General features: G+C 43.9%; 1 protein-coding gene across 1 annotated transcript in view; it reads left to right on the forward strand.

Moving 5' to 3' along the window:
* Positions 1 to 429: 429 nt before the first annotated feature.
* gapdhs (glyceraldehyde-3-phosphate dehydrogenase, spermatogenic) overlaps positions 430 to 7,837 on the forward strand; it is a 16,675-nt gene continuing 9,267 nt past the window's right edge. Inside the window, exon 1 of the mRNA XM_071525585.1 lies at positions 430 to 451. The gene's annotated coding sequence lies outside the window, so the exon portion shown is untranslated. The remainder of the gene's footprint in view (positions 452 to 7,837) is intronic.

Raw genomic sequence — 7,837 nt, forward strand, 5'->3', positions numbered from 1 at the left:
GAAACTGGATAAAATGCTTCATCATTCCCCACCACTTCCCTTTGGCATCCTGCCACTGTCTCTCTCTCTCGCTCTCTCTCACACACACACACACACACACACACACACACACACACACACACTTATTGTCTTTTTTTCTTTTTTATACTCTGTTACTGCACAACCCCGGGGTGCATTCTAGTCGTCCTGTGTTATTAATAAGATGCCCCATTACTAACTAGTCCAGTGCTTCATCATTCTCCCTCCTCAGCCTCTCTCTCGCCCTGTCGTTACCATGGCAGCCGTTGAGTGACCGTGACCAGGTCCTCGTTCCGAATGGATTCTAGCAGCAGCGGAAGATGTGACGTCACGTCGCCAGGGCGACCGGGCTCCCTGTGGCACGTGTCTTGTATAAAAACGGAAGGCGGCACCGCGGCTTGCGCACACAGACACAAGCAGCATCAACCGTGAGGTAAGCCGTGAGCCCGATCTCCCTTTGAGCCTGTCTATGTACAGAGTGTATGTAGGCCCTTAAAGGGGTTGAAGGTTTTCTAAAATGAAGACATTAAAGGTCTTACATACGGTTTAATGTTGTAATGAATCTTAAATATGGTTTCAGAGGTCTCAAAAATGTCGCTTTTCGTCAGTGCAAACGTTACTTTTCCAGCAAAAAATCTTCCTGTTTGCGCGAACTCATACTTCACTTTTTATTTTTAACTTTAACTTTAATTATACAGGAATTAAATAATCTTGAAAAAGCTGAATTTAACTTGCAGGAAACTGTGGCCACCCTCATGTAAGCTATGGTGGACGTCGTTACACTTGCAGACAGCTTCATTTTAATCGGCCACGTAGCCTGTCCGTTGTAAGAACATCGGAGGCGGGCGAGAGGAGGAGGGCACTGAAAAAGTGTTGAATGGCTACTCATTTCGTGTGATTACAATACTCAATTTTTTGCGAGATGCATGCTAAAATGGTGCAGGAATGGTGGAGGATGGGAGGGGATGCGCCCGTGGCCTTGCAGTCTGGAGAGAGGCTGGTTGTGTAATGCCTTGTCGTTGCGTCGTTGCATCATCTAGATGCTAAAAACGACGTTAGGTTGGACAAATCCTACAAAGCACGAAACTTCCAAACGCATAAAATAACGATGAATTAAAGCGTGTTTGGGGAAAAAATACAGATTAATAACAGCCTTGTTCATTCATAATTTATAATTCATTCATTCGAAGCTAAAATGTCTTACGAGTGGGTAACGTGACATTGGCAGCTCCCAATGCTGCATTTTTGCGGAAGTGGATTAAGAGGCTAGAAGAAACAGCGTTATGTAACCCCACAGAAATATATATATTATCATGCTTTTGCACATAAACTGCATATTTACAGCATTATTAGCGATGCTACAGTTAAATTAGCAATAGGTTTGAATGAATATAGCTTTACAGGAAAATGTGGAAATAGACTTAGCCCACTGTAACTAAAATATTACCACTGCAGTACTGGTTTATTGAAGTGTTATGAAGCGGATGTAGGCCTGCTGTATGAATGAGTAAATGAACGGAGGTGAAGCTACGTGCCTCCCTGCTTCCTCATGATGAAGTCTCATCGTTGCGCCATCCCCCTCCTGCAATGTAGCCTACAGTCTGTGTTGTGATGAGAGAATGAGAGAAAGCAGGGGTCATAGCATCGGGATCATCGAAATGCGACAAATGAATAACCTTGACGTGTTTGTTGCATGGAAGATGCTGTTGAATCCTTCTCGTGATGCCCCTGAAGGGCAGACAGGCAGTGTGTCGCATGATTCTGCCGCAGTTTGACCGAGACTAGATAGACCTGTTGATGCGGGTTGGGAAACGACCACACGTCTTTTTTAAACCAAGAATAATACACAGTTTATTTTTTTTACGTTTATCTCTTATAGTATATTCACCCACAACTGCCAAACTGACTAGAAGTGCAACAGGTTTTGAAACTGGATAGCTGATACTAGGAGAGCTATTGCAGAACTAGTCAGCCATATGCATATGTGGGCTAAAAAAAAATAACCAGAGGGACGATAGCAGGTAAACTGATGTTTCTAAACACATCTTCCTCTAAAATCTATCGTTAACAATGTTTGGAAGGAACATACTATTTTGTGCAAACAGGGGGAGTGCTAGCCCCTCTTAAAGGCCTACTGCCTTTAGGTATGCATTATTATTCTTAGTAATCACTGTGGAGGGACACATTGATTCTGTTTACTAAAATAATTTCGATTCAGTTTCATTAGGTGTGGTAGATGCAGATGGAGCCATGTCTGGCCTTGTCCCACTGGTGAAGGTCATTACTTTAGCTGAGGGAAGGTCACAGCAGGCCCAGAGCTGCTACAGGGAGATGCTGAGGACTGCAGTCCTGTAGCTATACCTGATTATGGTTTTTGGGTCCTGTACTGATAATTTAGGAATTACATTATCCATATTCTATGTATCTCCAGTATATCTGGTAATGATTTTGTAGTGTTGTTAATCTACATAATTTATAATTATAACCCCCCTCTAGACCAAGTTTTCAAACAGAATTCTAAAACACACATATTTTCTGTAACTTGGTTTAGAATTGGTCTTAAGTAAATGTGATAATCTTTAAAATAACTTGAGAGAAAGAGATTCATTGCATATAGGCTAATGCACAGAAGCTAGTTATTGGCATGTCATGTACTGTAGCTCATAATTACTTTGACATGTAAATGTTGACTTATTCTACTGTTGTGTTAGTGGTTGTGGATAAGAGTGTCAGCTAAATGTCTAAAATGTAAATGTCAGTGACTTGTCACCTATTTGCTGAGCATGGAGTAGGCCATTAGCCAATCAGATCCTCCTATCCCTACGCTGGTAGACTAGCTAGAGCAGACCACCAACACACTGCTCATGTTACTCCAGCCTAACAAAGACTACATCCATGTTATTAAGGAGATACTGACAACCACTTCAGCTACTTGTGATGTGATCTGAGTGAGAGGCTGCAGGTCGTGTTGATCCTGTCTCGCTTGTGGCCTACTCCGTATGTGCCAGTATTTCCTCTATATTCTTTCAGGCCACCACAGCAGAAAGTAAAACATTTACATAGAATTGAGCTGAATTTCCCCTCAAAACACAAATATGTGTATAACTCAGTTTAGAATAAGAACCCTTTCCATAATAAACTGTCATAAGAAGAAGAAGATAGAAGAAGATAACTAACATACAATAGGACCAAAACTTGTGGTTAAAACAGGGACATACCTGGAACCAAAACTAAAATTCCCCCCAACCACAACTGCTACAAAACAGTTAAAGGGGATTATCAGGGACTTGCTGTAAGTACAGAGACTGTCAGCCTGTTAGTGCCTTTCTTCCTCGTCCAGATTAGCTGCCACACGCTGCTGATATTGGTCCAGCTAGAGAATCTCCCTCTGCACTGTGGTGCACGCTTCAGGGCAGGCTGCCTTAGATCAAAATCACCACAGATTAGTTGAGTGCGTCCTGACTCATAGTTTGGGGTTGGTAGATTATCACTGGTACTAAGAGCTCAACTTTGTCATTAGAATAATTCGACACACAGGCCTGTGTCATCCAGTCCTATCGAGTTGGTTATGACTGGTATCTTGCTAGATTAACATCAGAATTTCCCGGTCAAAAGTAGAATGGCTGTTGCAAGGTTGAGGTTCCTTTTGATGTTGTTCCTCTACTGACTAATCAACCTGCCATCTTGTCCAGGATGTGTGCAAGAGAGAGGAAACTTCACAATGACTCAACACTCTGTGCTTAACGGCCATGAATGTTAGGAAATATCGCATACAGCAGGGAGGGGGATAGATAATTGGGGAATATTAGGCTACTCTGCCTTTCTTTCATTATATTGGAATTATTCAAAAGGTACAGGTTTGTGTACAGTTAGCTTAACATAGAGACATAGAGAGAGAGCTGTATTCTGTGGGGGGGGGGGGGGGGGGGGGGGGTGAAGGACAGGCAGAGACTGACAGGGCCTGAGCCGTAGGAAGGATATCTGTCAACTACCTGCTGACCCAAGCTCACAGGACTATGCGTAACTTGTGTGTGTGTGTGTGTGTGTGTGTGTGTGTGTGTGTGAACACAACAGTACCTTTGCAGAGTAGTCACATGGCTTGCCTTTTATAAAAAAAAAATAATGACATTTTATTAAAAAAAATGACATATTGCTAAACACCAAAACAGCTTACAAAGACTGACAAAACTAAAATAACACAACCACAAAACAAAACAAAAAAACATCAGTCAGCTAGTAGTAAACCGTGTCAGTAGTAGACACTAACAGTCAGTACAGCAGTACAGCACACCTTTTACTAATTCATGTTGGTCAGTGTGTGTGTGTACATGCGTGTGCCTGTGTGTGTGCATGAATGCGTCTTTATTAAACCATAATAGTCAGTTACTAAGTAGCTAAATCCACAAGCCTTAGCCTATTAACTTTGGGTGTGCCTGAAGGCTCATACTCTGTTTTTGTAACTCTTTAAAAATTCAGCCCTCATATATCCGCTTGCAAATTGTAACACAACCTTTAAACACGGAGAAAGCTGATTGGACAGCCAATGTACCAGTCTGATACATTGTCCAAGAGAAACAGTGTACTAGTCTGTCTGCAAATGTCAGCAGGAGGCCATGCCTGCTGACTAGGACACAACACCCTGTGATGGTAATGTGTGTGTGTGTCTGAATGATGATGTGATGGTGTTGGACATTTGACTGACTAGTTTATGGCAGCAAAGTGACGTTGCCATGGTGATGATACTAGACCAGAGAGACAAGAGGCACAGATACTGCTGCTAAGGAGAGAAAAAGAGGCTGAGAGACAAGAGGAGAGGGCAGAGGAGGTGTTATAGAGGCACCGTGTTGACTGACTGACTGACAGTTACTATTAGAAGTTACAGACAATACAGACAGTTAAACTCCACCTCATCTAGTGTATGCATAGGCTATATGGGTGTGTGACTGGCATTTATTTGTAAGTCTCTGTAACATGTTTGATTTGTGTGATTCAGTGAGGGGCAGGGCAAGAGGACAGACTAATACCTAAATGGACAGTTTATCTGGCTGGCTCTGGGCTCTCAGCCAATCAAGCCACAGCAGTGGAAAACTACTGGAGAGAGAGAGGGTGTGACAGAGGGCTAGAAAGACAGAGAGGGGTTTGGATAGGCGAGAGACATCGAAAGGGGGCGGAAGAGAGAGGGAGGCTGGAGGCGTGGCAAACCAGGGGTTAGAGAAATGGCATGGGAGAAAACGAAGAGAGTCAGTGAATTCATTCACATACACTTATTTCCGGTGCATACACAAACCACGTTTCCCTGAAGGATTGGTATACTAGCTTTAATACAAACCGGTGCTACACTGACATGGACAGAGGTTGTTTTCTGTAAGCTGTTTAATGCAAGCTGTCTAACAGCAGCAAATATCTCGTCTCTCTACCAGCTAACCAGGCCAGTGATTATATAAATGGTTTGATTTGTTCAATAGCTGTCACATCTGTGTACCAACACTAACACTGTTGGAAACAAAGTGGGGTCTGTCTGGGCTCTTTAAAAGCCAAGTCCATATAAGGGTCAGCGACAAGTAAGTCCAAAAAAAGAAAAATCAGAGAGGGCTTGATATTGTGTGTGTGTGTGTGTGTGTGTGTGTGTTCGTGTTTGTGTTTGACATCAGAGGTGTTGGCAGTCATTTGGTAGAAGTGAAATGCTGTGTCACAGTGGGGAAGAGGAGAGACAGGAAAGAGACTCCTCTCCTCTCCTCTCCTCTCATCATTCTGATAACTGATCAAAACTCATTTAAATTTAGACATTTCACCACCTGATGCAGCCTGTTGTCTTTGTCTACTTTCTCTGGTTGACTGGGCGTCAGACATCTCTCAGCCCCTGGGGCAGGCTGACCCACATACGCACTGTCCCCCCAATACACATGCACACACACACAGACATAGCCACACTCTTGTGCACCCCCTTTCGTCACACACTGTGTTTGAGTGAGGAAAATGGGTCACAGCTCAGAGGGAGGGAAGGGGGAACAGACAGACGAATAGAGGTGGCGGGAATGGATAGAAAGGGAGATGGAGGGAGAATTAGACAGAGGAGCAGAATGGGAATGAATACACCGGAAGAGCTGCAGGGAAAAGGGGAGGAAAAGACGGGAGGGGAGGGGCGGAGTCAAAAAGGCTATGGAGAGACAGGAGAATATAAGGGAGGAATTAAAGTTAGAGGGCAGGGGAGAAATAGCATGGAGAGGAGAGGAGATGGAAAAGGGGAGAATGCGATTGACAGGCAGAGTGAACAAGGAGAAAGAAAAGGGTTGAAGAAGGATGGATGGAGACAGAAAGAGAGAAGTGGATAGAGGGAGGGGACAAGTGAGGAACAGGGTGTACTTCCCCGCTGAGGAGGAAGGAACACAACTGTAGCCTTTGTGATTGGTCAGCTCTGCCTTTTGGCTAGCCAATCAGCAAAGGAGGTGGTAGCACCGCCCTCGTCAAGTTTGTGGTTAATTTGATTGATCCTTCACGGTCAGATCTCCAATATCACAGCGAATCAGTAAATTTGTCTAATGCTCATTAACACCAACCCAGTGAAAGAGAAGTTTTGAGATTTATGGAGCAGAGAGAAGAACCAGAGGTGACGCGGTGGGAGGGAAGTTGGCTGGAGAGATGGGGAGAGAGGAGAGAGGAGGAACATTATGCATTTCCCTACTTAGGAGGAAGTAACACTGCTAGTGCCTCTCTGATTGGTCAGGCCTGCTCTCTGGCCAGCCAATCAGAAGAGGAGATGGCTGCACTGCAGAAGTCTTTCTCATGCTGAAGTCTGTTTCATTTTACTCACGCCAGTGCTGAGGTTAGCCCATTCAGAATGGAAATGGAAACTGCAATTGATTTGCCAATAATAGTCATGTTGACAACCTTCTCATGCCAAAGAGTTTTCAATACTTGAATTTGCAAGTCAGTCCTCCTCCAGAATTAAGTGGACTCTTTCATGGTAAACTACTGTAAGCCTGGCTTATCTGTGATAAGCAGAAAATGGTAGGGAAAAGTTTAAGAAGCCCCACTAGAGAGTCTGCCTTTATGTCTGCATGTCTGTCTGTCTCTTCTCTCAACATTTTAATGACGGTCAGCAGATTGCAGCTTGCCATTAACAGCATGTTACTTCTCTGCTCTGCTCCAAACAATACTGCCTCTGTGAGCCTGTGTATGTGTGTGTGTGTGTGTGTGTGTGTGTGTGTGTGTGTATGTGTGTGTGTGTGTGTGTGTGTGTGTGTGTGTGTGTGCATGCATCTGAGAAAGCATGTGTTGAATACCAGATCAGGGTTGACTGGTTTACAGATGAAACAAGCAAGTCTATTGGCCACACTGTAACTAAGCAACAGTAAGGTATGACGGTGTGTCACCAGTTACATACAGGCAGACCGACACATGCACACACACACACACACATACCACACACACACACACAAACAGTCAAACACGCACACTGCCCTACAACTCCTGATGGCACACCTCCTGAGTCTCCTGAGTCAAGTCACAATAACACACACACACACACACATATCCCTGTATACAAAGAACTGCACAACAGAGAATTAAAACTCATGACTTTAGCTGTAACTCAAGCTACTGACTAAGAGTAGAGAAGTATGATGGTCTGGAGCCACATGTCTGGGACTGAGCCCTGCCAGAGCTTTCTCTGCTGTGTCTCCACTTCTCTTTCTCCATCTCCACTTTCCAACTGTCTTACTAAATAATAAAAACACTCAAAAGGACTGGAGACTGGGACTGCCCACTCGGCTTTTAAAAAAAAATAGTAGCAATTGTCAGGTGAGCAGCCATTTTGTGT

This window comes from Centroberyx affinis, unplaced genomic scaffold (assembly GCF_046629955.1).
Source record: "Centroberyx affinis isolate AG114_WGS23_722 - 3 ecotype Tasmania unplaced genomic scaffold, CSIRO-AGI_Caff_v1 ptg001306l_1, whole genome shotgun sequence".
Taxonomy (NCBI): Eukaryota; Metazoa; Chordata; class Actinopteri; order Beryciformes; family Berycidae; genus Centroberyx; species Centroberyx affinis.